General features: G+C 39.4%; 1 protein-coding gene and 1 pseudogene across 1 annotated transcript in view; both read left to right on the forward strand.

The window, feature by feature from the left end:
- The window catches only part of LOC126480902 (uncharacterized), a 750,870-nt gene that overhangs the window by 57,818 nt on the left and 676,178 nt on the right, over positions 1 to 16,874 (forward strand). The window lies entirely within an intron of this gene.
- Positions 13,352 to 13,470, forward strand: LOC126425494 (5S ribosomal RNA; annotated as a pseudogene).

Below are 16,874 nucleotides of genomic sequence, written 5' to 3' on the forward strand. Positions count from 1 at the left end.
ACTCTCTAGTTCGGGTGCATTTCGTCTTTAATGACTTCTTTGTCACTGGGCTGTTAAAGTCTACCTTCCGAGTTGAGGCACATTGTGCATGAAATCTTGCCTGAGTAGACCAAGTACAACAACAACGGTTTCTCTTGAGTTCTGGTATATTTTAACTGCACAGACGTGGTACAGTTTAATAGTAGAGATGTCAGTAGTAATATAGTCGTGCCATGTGTAGCCAAGTATTTCCACTCTAGAGATTCTGTAGGCATCAAGTATTAGGTTGATAGGCTTATCATGAAATCAGTCACAGCTACGCATTTAGAAAACTCTGGACACTCATTGAAAAGCATAAAAATTATTAACCCGCAAGCACACCCTTGGAGTAAACTATGCCCCGCTGTAGCTTTGATACGTTAGTAGCTTTGTTAGATAAATTCTACAACTGTGATCCTGCATAAACCTTTTACCTTCTAACCAACTCCTCCTCCTTACAGCATTGTGCAAATTCTTTAGTTTCACGCATCGTCTTTTTGAGTAGAGGTGTGTCTGGGTAAAAGATATCCCGCGACTGTGATAGAAAATGTATGCACTGTAGCCACTGAACTGTGGGAACAGATCGAAAATTCGAAACATGATAAAGACATGGAATTCTATGTAGAATAGAGCGAAAATAAGCGCATTTCAGAGAGAGTCGTCGTAATACAGATAGTGAGTAACAGGTAGATAGTGATGATTCAGAGGTTGTGGCAATATCTTCAGATATTGCAGTGCAGATAATCTACGAAGGAAAGGATGGCACCCTGTGGACAACATCTGCGCCACGAAGAAACCTTGCCCTCTCTAGTCAAATCAGCTGTGAGATCCATCACTAGAGTGGTAGGATCAAGACAGAAGAAAATTAAATCATCTTCTGAGAGACATGAGGTTCGTTTCGGAAAAAAGACCAGAAAAACAAAACTGCGCTCAACACTTGCTCTAGGTTAATATGTAAGGAACAATAATTTTCAGTTTGAGATGAATTTATTGGAAATTATTCTGACTAGATACAAAAGACAAACTCTCCAGAACAGACAGCCTGTTTGAAATTTAATTTTTGTCAGTGTATCTTTAAAATACTCTAAAGTTGTCATATATATGCGTATATTCCAATGTTCTCGAGAGTTTCATCAAAATATTTTTTTCTACCTGGGGTAAAAGTACCCCACGCGTGTAGTAGCGTCATAAAAATACGCATGTGTGCTTACGGGTTAATTTACTAAATCGTTTAAAAAATCCGTATAATAACTTACGGAGGAATTGTAGATTAATAAGGACAACAGTAAGTTAGGAGAGCTAATTCTGAAGGACAAGTTCGATAGTGAATCTATTAGCTTTTTCAAATGTTCTACCAGAAAATAAGCGTATACTCGTATGTTCGGACAAGAATGTCCTTGTTATATCTCTTGTTGTGTTTTTCAGCTAACATCAAAACATGATGACTGGTGTACTACGTGTGTGAGACGTTCTGTCCAGACTCGTGAATACCTATTAAATACGGTACAACTATTTCAAGAGGTTGCGGGAGACCAAACCGGTAAAATAGGACATCTACAGAACGAAATGCCTTCTGGCCCCAGTCCTGTTCAACCTGCTTATTCACTGGCGTACCAGAAACCGTACCAAAACGATTAACTTAGGCTGACGCCGTAGCTTTAGCAGTGAAAGCTGTGAATCGTGGGAAACATTATGTATCAGTGAACCACGAGGAAATTTATTCGTAAGTGGTCAAACCTAAGCTAGTGGTGTGTACATCGTCTAATCTCAGTCACACTAAAAACTGAAGGTCCACTTTCATGATGCTTAGAAATAAGGGTACCACAAAAATTAAGTTAATGTGGACAGGGCCTTCAAGAAACGTCTTGTCAGCATCTCGGTTAAGAGGCACACAAGAAAAATTGCGCTGGTATTGAGCGACAACACTTGGAAAAACTGACATGCCCAGGTTATGTGTTGCAACTGTAACATATTCGCTCTGCGTTGGTGGAGAGTTTAGACCAACCGAGCCTCAGCAGCCAGTGACCTTACAGAGAAACATTCCCAGTGCTATACCAAGTGTCCAAGCTGCTAGGAGAAATTTTGGAAGCAACGGTGTGGCAACAATGTGCAATTCCATACTGTGAGTTATGTTTAGTTCCCAGTCCACGATCAGCACGATGTGCTTTTGTATTCACACCAGAACGTGTTGTGTTTCTTTCACAGCACATCTCTAAACATCTGAGGGCAGCTGCTCCCATAAAGCGAGTAACAGTTCACCTTGCGTGCTCACCTTCTTTGCTATACATTTTTGTCTTCGTTTAGTTACACGGAGCACAAGCGTTGAAAGGACAAGGAATTCGCTTTTTCAACGAAATCGTACCATAGAATTAGGGAAAGCACAGAAAACTTACATTTAGGTGTCTGGACGAAGTTTTGAACCCCGTTACTTCCTAATGCGAGTTTATTGCCTTAATCAATGCGCCATGATCCAGCGGATAGCCATCTGTCCAGCAACCGCATTTTCCAAGAAAATCAAGCAATTCTGCGTCGCAATAAAACCCACGAGGTGGTAGCGAAAAACCAAGTGTATATTAAACATACATGTGACACCACTGAAACACAGTGGACATTTTCTTCAAATGACGATTTCTTTCGTCGTTTGTAATACTGAGAGTTCCTTAAGGGTCGCCTTGTAGGACGATATCCACTATTGTTTCACCTTCGAACTGAGATTCGATTAAACTCTTGGGACGCATGATCATGGAGTAAAATAAAAATAAACCCGACGATGTTAAATGAAATTCCGGTTGAAAGGTGGCTACACTGTGCCACTGCGCCAGAGATTGCGCCAAAGAGTACTATTAAGCCGCCTCCACAGTGCGTGTTAAGATCTCATGGCAGTCAGTGGTTGTTGAGAGTTCGTAGAGGACAGTGTGTGTTTAGAGTTCATGGCAGTCAGTGCTTGTGAAGAGATCGTAGAAGTCAGTGGTTGTTGAGAGTTCGTAGAGGACAGTGTGTGTTAAGAGCTGGTGGTTGTCGTGAAGTTGGAGTAAGATGTTGTAGTAAAGAGTGTTGTTCCATGTTTTATGCAGTTATTTGATGGGAGAGATAGCAGATGTTATTGTGTGCATTTCGTCAATATATATGAAGGTAAAACTTACAATGCTCTTTTATTAATTGTGTATCTGAAATAATGCGTCACTACAGGTTCAGTCAACAAAGCATCTGGCTTGTGTTCTTGTATTAGAGTGAATTCTGGTTTTCTTACGCAATTACAGTTTTTCTAAATTTCCTTTGTCACGTCAGCATAGTTGGTATTTAAAAAAATTCTTGTCTTGTTGGAAAAGAACCGTGCCAGATGTGGACGTTGAGTCACACTCCCACATACAGAACAGTTACATTTGTGCTTGGATTTTGTAGGTTTTATAGTTGCTGGGGACTTAATTAATTAACTGTATTTACGAAAATTTTCTTACATTGTTTGTTGCAGTCAGATAGCGTAATAATACTAGTCAGGGCCAACCGATTACGAGACAACGTAATCGGACAGACAGTTAGTAAAATTAAAAGTATTTTCAAAAAATATATTTAATTAAGCCCCCATGCACGTGGCGACCGCTGCTTCGGATCGTCCCTTGGATTCTTCTGATTGTGAAAATTGTAGACTGTAGTATTGTTGTAGTAATTTGTAGTTAGTAATTGTAGTCTATTTTGCATGTGTAGATTTGGTAATTGTCATTCTTCTAATGGTATTTTTTTTTCTCTCAGAATTAAATTTGTTGTCTTGTCAACGGTTTGACAATTTAGTGCAATTATTTCAATTGTTCGATTGATCGTGTTTGAGGGAAACATCTAGTGTGAATAGTGTTGTTGGAGATAAAGAGTCACGGTGTGTAATTTTCGTACAGTGACGAATCTTTCGTATATTTTGTAAATGATTACGCGATCGATGAAAAAGACAAAAATGATGAATAGTGAGAACGAAATTGTTGACATGGCGAACTCGCCAACACAGGACAACTGTATGAGGAATAATGGAGTTGAAAATAATTTAATAAGTCGGGAAGACAGTCCGGAACCATTTCAAAATTTTTCTCAATCGGAAAATTCAGAGAATCTGAGATTAACGACAGAAGATTCTGAAATAGTATCGAACACAGATAGCCTTACAGCTGTGACGAAGGAAGTTAGTTTTGCGGGAGATGTTAGGGGCGAAAAGAATTATGAACAATTTAATATGGAGCAGTTGATGAGTGTACTATTAAATTTTCAATCTGAATTAAAAACTGATATGGGAACAAAGTTAGACTCACTGGGATCACAGATGGGAACAATTAAAACTGAGATGGGAACTTTACGATCTGAAATTAGAACTGAGATGGAAGCAATGACAACACGGTTATGCTCAAAAATAGGAACAATTAAAACCGAGATGAAAGCAGTGGGATCACAGTTACGATCTGAATTAGAAACTGAATGGGGAACAATGGAAACACAGTTAGGCTCACGAACAGGGACATGTTTCAAATACATGGAAGACGAATCAAATAAAGAAATTAAAGAAGAAGTACAACCGATTTTGAAGGCTCACAATAATAGCTTAATTTCAACAGAAATCGGACAGGAGGAACAGGGTAGGGAACAGGAAGAAAAAGATCGCGTGATAGTACAGAAATTTTCAGAGTTAAATTTACAATGTGCACACGATAAGGAAGAAATACTTGAGAGAATCGAGGAATCCGTACCGAATGACAGAATAAATAACTTAACGCAACAGTGTGAACAGTTAACTACCAAATGTGACAACACCGAAACCCGAGTCGCGACATTTACAGAAGACGTAAATAAACAGAAAGGACAATTAAGTGACTCATCGGAAAGAGTTGAGGACATCTCAGATAAATTGACAAGTCTTAGTTTAGCAGAGGGGTTTGAAGAAAGCAATTTATTTCATTTACGGGATGCAGTAAGAGAGCGCGAGGCGCGTGAATTTAACAATAATCGACATTCGGACTGGGACAGACGCGGTAGGTCTTTGTCGCCACGAGGCGAAAACTTTGATTATAAACACTTTTTGACTGTCCGGAAATTTAAGATCTTCCGCAATTCTAAGAATGACATACATCCATGTGCATGGCTAGATCAATTTACGTACGCACTTCCGCCAAAGTTGCCATTAAGTCACAAACTAGAAATTATGTGCAGTTATTAAAGTCCTCAGGGGATTCACTACTCTAAGTGAATATGTGCCGTAGCGAGCATAGGGCCCCGAGCTGTAGTGGTGCTATTTCTCTTTTAGTTTTCTGGACCGCTGCCTACTCTTTTACTATTCTTTGCATCTGTCAAACCAGCTCTTCGACTATCAATCTATCTAGTGAGTAATTAAACAATAACCGGATTTGACTAATGTACCCAAAAGTGACTTTGGAAATTACCGATTGGACTTACTGTACCGTCAGCAGCATTCATTCTAGTTTAAACGAAATCTTACCTGTTTATCTTCGTGACAATATTACTTCGTATGTTGACGACATTCTTATTGTTAAACGTTCTTGGAGTGAGCACAACAAAATTTTGGATTCATTGTTACGTATTTTTGCACGAGTTGGCATTACAGTGAACTTAGAAAAATCTGAATTTGGTCGTTCTCAGGTGAAATTTCTCGGCCACATTATTTCTACAGAGGGTATTCTTCCTGATCCAGAGAAACTAGATGCTATACAGTTCGCAATGACATTCCTTTTAAACGAAAATCGGTCGACAACTCCGTTTGGTTAGTTTGTATTCCTGATGAGTGGGTCAATAAATTGATTTGGTATACGCATCTCAGTTATGCACACTTTGGTCCCCGAAAATGCTTTCACAAATTACGAGAAAATTGTTACTTCAGTAATATGGAAAAACGTATTCGATCTGTTCTTGCCAAATGCAAATTATGTCAAAATGCTAAGCAGCCAACAGTTTCTCACAGAGCACCGTTGTTTCCTATCATTCCAGCGAAATTAAAGGAGATGGCTGCAGTCGATTTGTTTGGTCCAGTGGTTCGATCTACTAATGGTTTTGCGTACATTTTCGTAGCAGTGGAACTGACATCAAAATATGTGTGTTTTACACCTTTACGCAAAGCAACAGCTCGTTCAGTATCTAACGCTTTCATCAAACATTTTCTTAAAGAAGTTGGTCATGTTGACAAGGTTATATCAGATAATGGATCACAGTTTCGCTCTAAAATTTGGCTTCGTACTCTACACCGTCGTAACATTAAACCAATTTTCATTTCACTTTTTCACCCTCAATCTAACGCTTCAGAGAGATGGATGAAGGAAATCAATAAATTGTGCCGTCTTTATTGTCATCAGAATCACAGAACTTGGGATCAGTATCTTCATATTTTTCAAAACATTCTGAATGAACTCTCTAATGATTCAACTTCTTTACCGCCTATATTGATATTAAAAAATAAAGTACCAACAAATCGCATTTCTGAAATCGTTCCTTTTCCGCCTTCACGGAAACTGCGGCATTCTGAAGTTGTCAACCTGGCTCTACGAAATATTGCGTCTGCGGCTGCTAGAAGAGAGAAATCAGCTAAACGTCATGGTCGTTTAAAAATCTTGTCAGTTGGTCAGAAGGTGTTAATTCGGTCCCACCGTTTGTCTCACAAAGGAAAAGGCTTGTGTCGCAAATTTTTTCTGCTTTATAACGGTCCATATAGAATTCGCAAAATTATTCATGATAACACTGTTGAAGTAGAAACTCTTAAATCACGACGCTCTAAAGGAATACATCATATATCAAACGTTAAAATTTTTGTGGAATGACATACTTGTGAGAAACTAACAGCTACATGTAAACACGCAGAGAGTACAAGGATACCGCGCTGTGTTTTGGCGGCGGCACATACTCAAAGCAACAGTCAAGTCTGCGCGCCGCACAAGGCAGTCGTTGACCGCGAACAATTGCTTCCTACGTCACGCGCCTACAGCTGATCGAGCGCTCAGTGCGAATGCACTGACAGCCGTAAACAAATACACAGTTTAATTTCTCCGATTAAATTCAGTATAAAGCTATAGTGACTTGATGAATTCTGTTATTAACATTCAGTATTTTCCAGGATACGGTTGTGTAAAATATTTGAGAACTTCAGGTAAATTCTGTGTGTCTCCGACGTTAAGACGACCTGCTATCGAGAAATTTTCAGGAAGAATGTAATTTCGAAGAAGAAACTAATTAACTAAAAAAAAAAGGGTAACTATTAATTGAGTTTATTTTTCAGGTAATATATTTCCACTTAGGTACGTACTTTAGACGAAATTTGCTGCTTGCGATTACGTGATTCATACTTTGTGCTAATTTCATGTTCTATGAATTTACGTGTGAAGCGACGCGCTTGCGTACGTTAACTGAATTTGACAATGATTATTAATGAACTGGGTTGTGACTTGTATATATTATGCATCGCTTGGCTGCTATGCTTTTTCACTGATGTCATATTTTTTTTTTTTTTATTATGTGCCTGCTGTGCTTATTTATTTAAATTGTAATGGTAACCTGATTTATTGTGCTGATGTGTTTAGGTATGTAAGTTATACTTTGTCATTTATCTGCTTGCGCTTCCATGCTTACTTATTAAGATTACATATGAACATTTATTTGCTTATGCTGATATGATGCTAATGACTTGTTTATTACGTAAGATATATGTTTGCTGCTATGCGTATGTATTGCATATTTATACATTTCTGTTTGTTGTCATAACTACTCTTTAATTTGGTGTATGGAAATGCTGATATACTGTGTATGAACATAGAGTTTAGGTCACACTACTGTATTAATTATAGATTGTTCGCTTGGCAGAGCCTCGTTGTAGGAATTGTGCTGCATCCACTTGTTGACATTCTGTTCTCTACCGGTATATTTACTCGCTATTGCTTGTTTTGCTTACGCTCAGTGCCTTATATTTTTAAGATACGAAAATGAACTGCTATAATTCGACGAACGACATTGGTACAAAGAACTTCGTTGAAGTCACATGAGCTGAGGTTTTATGGAAGCTGTATAAATTTATGCTAATAGGAAGGAAGCTAACGACATGACAGACCAAAACTAGGTTTAGACCATTGACAGTATCACACTGCATTTTCGTGAGCAATTGAAATAGGAAGTGACACTTGACACAAGAAATACTCCACATGTTTGCTTCTGTCTGCCATAATTCTTGAAGTGGTGTACACACTGTGAAACATTATGATTATTCACACTCCGTAATCGTACTTAATTACTGAGAGTTATTCGAACTAAGTCTGTTAGAGGTCATGTATGCATTTCTTTGTTTATAATTTATAATGAGTAGAAAATTTGGGTCAGATGGATTACACAGAGGTTGTGTGTGGACACTGTGTCTTCGGATTGTATGGGATGCTGAATTGAAGTTGCATTAGGATTTTATCTGTACTTGTTCGAGGAGACTGACTAGAGGAAAGAGTTGTTATGGAAGTGAAATGATATTGGTGCTGAGGTTTATATTTATCGACGTATTATTATAGGTATTGAGAGTATATGATGATTATTGGAGTTTTTGTGGACAAGAGGTAAGGTAAATGATATTGATGATTAGAGTTATATGTATCGACGTATTGAAGAAGTATTAGTCACGTATTGAGATTAAGTTGATGATTATTGGAGTTTTGGTGTATAAGAGGTAAAGTAAGTGAGGAGCATATTCTTTTTTTGTTGGTCTTATGGAACAAGGAGGATGAAGATAGCAGACTAGAACACTAAAATAGAAGGAAGATAGTCTATACACACACTTTGTTAAATAACTAAGCAGTATATACTTTTTTTTGGAGAGAGGAAGTAATTGCATATCTTGGCTCACTGACAGTTGTTCAACAACAGTACATTTTGATCTGGCTTGGCAAACATTGGTCTTGACATGATGACTATGACGTTGACCTAACTATTATTGACTGTTATACATTCCTGCCACTACTACTTGATACACATGATGAACATCAGATTTTGACAGAATTACATTTACACAGTTAACACTATTCAATTACACAGTAGTACTTAATGTGGATGAAAGATGAATGAGTGTGTTTTGTGTGTTTTCCTTTCCTAATCCTACCCACCTATCTCGTAAATATTATTTTATTGTTTGTAGTGGCTTGCACTGACACCCATAAATATTATAGGTTTACTGGTATTTGTGTATTGTAATAGTTAATAGGACAATTATCTGATATCATTTGTGTGTTTGTTATGATTTGTATGTTACTGTAAATGCATCTGTATGTGCATTCAAACTATTGTTCATGCCTGAACTGTCTGATTAGTGAAGATAAATATTCTGAACTGTTACCTGCACTTTTCAACATGATGTGTGACATTTGGTCGTGTTTAATTTTTGCTGATGAACTGTGTGATCAGTAATTGTAAAAAAATTATGGACTTTTACTTGTACCTTTTCTTCATGATTGGTGCCACTAGGACATGTTTAATTTCCGCTCATAAACTCTGATGAACAGTGTGATCAGTGCTAGTGAATTTTATGGAACTGCTTCTGCTGAGAGATGTGACTTGTTGCTGTCTGCACCTACTCAATATTGCTGGGTGCCACTGATGGACTGCTTCTACTGAAGAGATGTCCCCTGTTGCTGTGTGCACCTGATCAACATTGCTGATGCCACTAATGGACTGCTTCTACTGAAATGGTGTCACTTGTTGGTGTCTACACCAGCTCAACATTGCTGGGTGCAACTGGTTGACTGCTTCTACTGAAATGATGTTACTTATGAACTGTTTCTACTGAAATGATGTCACTTGTTGCTGTCAGCACCAACTCAACATTGCTGGGTGCCACTGATGAACTGCTTCTACTGAACTAATGTGACTTGTTGCTGTGTGTACCCCTTCAACTTTACTGGGTGCCACAGATGGAACTGCTTCTACCGAAATGATGTCACTTGTTGGTGTCTGCACCTGCTCAACATTGCTGGGTGCCTCTGATGGACTGCTTCTACTGAAATAATGTCACTTGTTGCTGTCTGCACCTGCTCAACATTGCTGGGTGCAACTGATGAACTGCTTCTACTGAAAAGATGTCCCCTGTTGCTGTGTGCACCTGATCAACATTGCTGATGCCACTAATGGACTGCTTCTACTGAAATGGTGTCACTTGTTGCTGTCTGCACCTGCTCAACATTGCTTGGTGCCACTGATGGACTGCTTTTACTGAAATTGTGTCACTTGTTGGTGTCTGCACCTGCTCTCAACATTGCTGGGTGCAACTGATGGACTGCTCCTACTGAAATGATGTCACTTGTTGCTGTCTGCACCAACTCAACATTGCTGGGTGCCACTGATGAACTGCTTCTACTGAACTAATGTGACTTGTTGCTGGGTGTACCTGCTAAACTTTACTGGGTGCAACTGATGGACTGCTTCTACTGAAAAGATGTCACCTGTTAGTATCTTTTTTTTTTTGTATAATTAATCATTGAGAGCATTTTATGTGAACATTTGTATAAACTGATTTTTTGTATATTGTGTAAACTATTATGTAAAGCCACATGCATGAAAAGAAGTTGTATTGCTTACTGTATTTCATATATTAGGTTAGTAAAAGGTCAGTGCAAGGCCAAAATTTTAACTAATTATGTGATATTTAGGTATTAATATTATCTTTTATTTTTGTCTGTATTTTTCTGGACGAATTTGGTGGTATTTTCACCACCAATGCTGGCAAAAATACCATCAAATTCTGGCCTGTGGAGGAGGGGCATATGAAAGGTGGCTACACTGTGCCACTGCGCCAGAGATTGCGCCAAAGAGTACTATTAAGCCGCCTCCACAGTGCGTGTTAAGATCTCATGGCAGTCAGTGGTTGTTGAGAGTTCGTAGAGGACAGTGTGTGTTTAGAGTTCATGGCAGTCAGTGCTTGTGAAGAGATCGTAGAAGTCAGTGGTTGTTGAGAGTTCGTAGAGGACAGTGTGTGTTAAGAGCTGGTGGTTGTCGTGAAGTTGGAGTAAGATGTTGTAGTAAAGAGTGTTGTTCCATGTTTTATGCAGTTATTTGATGGGAGAGATAGCAGATGTTATTGTGTGCATTTCGTCAATATATATGAAGGTAAAACTTACAATGCTCTTTTATTAATTGTGTATCTGAAATAATGCGTCACTACAGGTTCAGTCAACAAAGCATCTGGCTTGTGTTCTTGTATTAGAGTGAATTCTGGTTTTCTTACGCAATTACAGTTTTTCTAAATTTCCTTTGTCACGTCAGCATAGTTGGTATTTAAAAAAATTCTTGTCTTGTTGGAAAAGAACCGTGCCAGATGAGGACGTTGAGTCACACTCCCACATACAGAACAGTTACATTTGTGCTTGGATTTTGTAGGTTTTATAGTTGCTGGGGACTTAATTAATTAACTGTATTTACGAAAATTTTCTTACATTGTTTGTTGCAGTCAGATAGCGTAATAATACTAGTCAGGGCCAACCGATTACGAGACAACGTAATCGGACAGACAGTTAGTAAAATTAAAAGTATTTTCAAAAAATATATTTAATTAAGCCCCCATGCACGGTTTGGTTACTTTTGTGGCCTGCCTTCATCATGGCCACCTGGACGAAAGGTGCCTGTAAGAGCAGCTCAGTAGTTAGTTTTCATTTATATGTAGCTGTACATCAGAAGAACTTTAATGAAACTCGAATCATTGTTGGTATATGCACTGTATTACCTACAGCTAGTCGAGAAGGCTCTATGCTAGATGCTAGAATGGGTCCATTGTTGCAGAATGAGATGTATCGTGAGGAACGAGAGCCTTCGACGACATTCCGCCCTAAGGAGTTGAGAGGGTGAAGAGTAAAGCAGTCGTATGGCGTTACTGCTGCGAGACACGGAATGACAATTGAATCGTCCACTTGCATAGATTGGTCCTTAAGTGCGCCGACTACATCTGTTACGTCAGAGGTGAACCCACTGAGAGTCCGTGATTTTACGATGCTGACGTCGGTAGGAGAGGTAAGAGGGAGGAACGAGATAACAACCATCACCTTCTTCCCCAGAGTAGCAGAAAGGAGACGCCGACATTACTGTCTCCAAGCGGCAGACGGTAAACCATCAGCAGCTCCATGCACTCAGATTTCGTGAGACCGTGCAGAATGGTCTGCAATTCAATTTAGCACTTTTGCGTACTGTCTGGCAACTCCGAACTTCACACCTCTGAACCTATTTATCTTTTCCACTATTTGGCACATATTTTCCGAGTTCGACTTTCGAAATTCATGACGTAACACTAAACCTTTTCGTGACAGGAGTATGCATTTTACCTCATTCAAGAGAAGAAATAAAGCATATATTAAGACCAATTACACCTGACGATGGGTCTACAGGGTCCGAAATGCATCGTGTATTTAATACAACACGAAAAGTTGTAACTGAGGCGTCTTTTAATTCATATCTGCAGTGCGTGACATTCAGTCAAGTAGAGGCAACTGAATTATTATAATGCCTTTTCGTACAGTCTGTTTTCACGTGTTCAGTAAAGATGAAAACCGACGACCATTGTAAAAATATGTGCGATAACAGACTGCTCTGATAGGAAAATTAACAACAGCGTTCGTACCATGCTGTGACTAAACCATAAACAACCAATAATCACGAAAGGAAAGAGTCAGAGCTCAATTCTTTGTCTAGCAGGTGTTTGTAATATGTTAGAATGTTTTCGTCTCTCTCGTCAGAAGAATCCGAATCACTAGTCGGGTGCCACCACTTTATTGCTCGTTAGTGCGTTCTTAAGATTTATCTGATGATTAGTCCAAGACTGTTATTTTGTATATTTAAAGCTGCTCGTTTTCAATGAAATGCGCTTGAGGAAAAATCTGACAAAAATTATATATGAGACCAACGTAATCCCTCTACCTGAAGCGTCAGTTTTCTGCTGACAGCTGGCCGTTGTGACCGAGCGGTTCTAGGCGCTTCAGTCCGGAACCGCGCTGTTGCTACGGTTGCAGGTTCGAATCCTGCCTCGGGCATGAATGTGTGTTATGTCCTTAGGTTAGTTAGGTTTAAGTAGTCCTAAGTCTAGGGGACTGATGACCTCAAATGTTAAGTCCCATAGTGCTTAGAGCCATTTGAACCATTTCTGCTGACAGTTATTTGTTGGACAGTTGACTCTTACCGCAAGGAAACTTTACCGTCAATGCAAAGTACTTGCTCTGAATTCCGTTTTACTTGTCAGCATAAGCTGAAGCACCAAAATGACACTAAATCCTACTTTCACCAGCCTGTGGTGGACGCACCACTATACCTGCCATTAGAGTTTCTATCATGTAGTTTCTCTGCTTCCAACGGCCTTGCCACAGCGGTAACACCGGTATTCCGTCAGGTCACCGAAGTTAAGCGCTGTCGGGCTGGGCTAGCACTTGGATGGGTGACCATCCGGTCTGCCGAGCGCTGTTGGCAAGCGGGGTGCACTCAGCCCTTGTGAGGCCAACTGAGGAGCTACTTAACTGAGAAGTAGCGGCTCCGGTCTCGTAAACTGACAGAACGGCTGACAGAGTGGTGTGCTGACCACATGCCCCTCCATATCCTCATCCAGTGACGTCTGTGGGTTGAGAACGACACGGCGGCCGGCTGGTACCGTTGGGCGTTCATGGCCTGTTCAGGCGGAGTTACTTTAGTTTTTAGTTGCCGATCATCGATTAGTACGCATAAAACGAGCGCCATTGGTCTATTTTGGGACGATGTCATCGATAAATCTGCACCTGGTCCCAGCAATGTGGTGCTGTTCCATTTTGTATAGGTCATTCTGTCGTTCTCTGCCAGAAGCCACGGCAGAATATTCACCTGTTAAAATACACCTATTGAAAATATTCGGTTACATGACATGTTATGTATATCCATTACCAGGATTTACCTCCAGTTCAAAAATTGATTTTTAATATTCCGTTATTTATCACGTTCCGTGGGAATATGCGAGCTAAAGCTTCTTGATCGTGGAACGACTCAATATCCTAGTTTACAGAATGCTAATTAGAATACTTATAAACCAAAGAAACTAAAGAATTAATAAAACAGAAGAAAACTGTGAGAGAGTGTACGAATAAATAACATATTACAGTGAAAAGTCCTCAGCTACTATGAGCAACTACTGTACGGAATATGGGTGTGCCTCAAGAAACCTTACAACACGGATTTGAAAACTTATGGTGTATCACTCAATTTTTTCGGTTCTGCTGGAAGCCTATCGAAAATTAGATCTACTGAATAGTGGACATCTTTCTGTGCAATGCTTAAGGAAGTGTTATGTAAGTGAAAACCATTTTTCTGTCTAGTGCTAATTGAATGAATGTTGAAGCACCTTCTGAAAGTGTCAGTATTCTCAACAAAAAAATTCTTGATGGTTTATATGCACAACGATGGCAGAGACAGTATTTCGAGACACCCGAACAATGGTTTTCAAGAGCCTCTCTTTGCAGAGCTAAGAATTTAGGGCCGAAAGCAGACACTTGTTACAGACTACTTATTTAAATGAAATTATTTTCTGGGCGTGTCCTTCAGCATTTTTAGAAAGTAAATAATTTCGTGGGTATCTAATTGACGAGGATGTGATGCATGTTTGCTCCCTAGAGAACAGAATGTCAAAAATTGTACTTTTCATCTGAGGAGAGAACATAATTTGATACCGGGACCTTGTAAAGCTTTCTGATAACGAAATTTTGATCATACTGTTTACCGGAAGCATTCTGTTGTAATCCGTGGTGTTGCGGACGATTAAGTACCGCAGGGGACTAAAGCTACTGTATTTCACTGCTCTGTGACAAAGGCTACTATCGATCGATTGGAAGCCGTTGTGGATAAATTTAAAGAAGGATGTTTAGGATTTGGCGTGCTGCGACATGGAGATCGAGATCACGTACAAGGATGTATATTAACTTTGTTGAAGAAACATGACGCAAGTAAAAACTGTTACGGTTTTATTGAAGGAATCGTCTGGCACTCGTACAAGATGGTTCAGAGCAGCAGTAGAAAGTATATATTGCGGACTGACGGTGATTTGAGGCGGTCTTCACTTTATTAGTAGCTCAACAATCAATGAATCCTTTCAGAATGTCAAATTAATGAATATCTAAGTACTTAAGTGAATGTAGAGTCATGTAATTTCTTCCGAGATGTAATTAAATGTAGCCCAGAATTCCTTTCCAGACTTAGATTTCAACATCAGAATTGGCGAGTAATTGCAAATACCTCCTACGTAAGACTCGATTTACCTAGAAAAAAATTTAGTGATAAAAAAATATGTGAATAAAGGCCAGATGAAAGCATTTGGCATGGCTCTTTCTTATCAACTTCTCCAACAGCGAGAATGTGTACAGGTTACATAGAAGACTGCAATAATCCAAGGGGATTATCTTAAAGTACCTTCCGTAATAATCGTGTGTGAAACTGAAGGAACTGAACTACAATGTCTGTATCTGTGGAACATGTGGCCGAGCTAATAACTGCGGCACAGGGCTAAGTCAATAACCTGGGAGCACTCACGTTCTCGCATCCGTTCAGTTACTCGCTGTTTTCATATCTTTGAGAAAATCTAAATGGATGGCTTGTAATATTCTCCGACACGTCGCAGATTCCTTAGATACAACCTCGATTACAGGGGAGCCTGTATAACATCAGCACAGCCGTTGCTCGTACGAACTACGTTTAATGAGTTCTGCTCGGAGTCAAAAACCTCATTCTCAAATAGCTGCAAACGGGCAAACACACACACACACACACACACACACACACACACAAACGGACACGATGACGCAACCAAAAACCTTCGTTTTCGCATCTAAATTGAAATTAAAGGGCTAATAATATGAACATGACTGATATGATTTAAATTACTGCAGTTGCTCTCATCTGTCATGTGTAGCACAGGAAATTACTCTCGCTGTCAATTGCTGTGGAAGTTAGCACCATTGTTTTTAATACTAAGTCTGCGTGTGTCTTATTCTGCTTCTCTCGGCTTGCAGGCGTCTTTTTGCGTTCTCACTACTGTCGGGATAACAAGAAAATCTGAATGGATACCTTGGAAAATTTTCATTCATCGTGTAGAAGCGCACACACATTGTTTGCCAAAAACTCAGTCAATGTTTATTTGGTGAATTATATTGTTTTTCATTTGCATTGGTGTACTACGTGTTGCATTTGTGTGAATTTTTGCAGGATGATACCTAAAAAAATACTGTACCGTATATTACTATCTAATTTTCCAAGATACCTATCAAGTTTTGCGTGTTTTTTCTATACTACTGTGAACATAAAAAGACGCTTGAAGGGAGAAGTAAAATAAAATACACACATAGTATAAATGGCGTTCAATAAGTAATGCAACACATTTCATTCTGGAAGGAGGTTGGCTTTATTCAGGATTACAACACATCACACTGTTCCCCACTTTTTTGGCCAAAAAATCCTATTTTTCAACACAATCTCCGTTCAATACGGCGGCCTTAAGACACCTGACTAATTGGGCCACCGTTCCTGCATGGTAACACTCTACTGATCGAGTCTGTGTATGTCTATCTTTATACAGATGGTTGCTGGACCTCGGCTGTTCAGTACAAAATGACGAATCAAAACGCCTTCAGCAGTCTATGACTGATCTGACATTTTATATTTTCCACTGATCGACGTCGAAGCCAAAATTTTGCTACGTTAATAGCCTCTGCATTATCCAAGTACTGCTTCCCGGGGAGTACGACCTTCACTGGGCCAAACAGATTAAAGTGGAAGATGCGAAATCCAGGCTGCGCAGACCTGTGTAATGCCTTGCATTGTCATGTAGAAGGAGATGTTCACTTGCATATCTGTGGCGA

This window comes from Schistocerca serialis, chromosome 1 (genome assembly GCF_023864345.2).
Source record: "Schistocerca serialis cubense isolate TAMUIC-IGC-003099 chromosome 1, iqSchSeri2.2, whole genome shotgun sequence".
Lineage (NCBI taxonomy): Eukaryota > Metazoa > Arthropoda > Insecta > Orthoptera > Acrididae > Schistocerca > Schistocerca serialis.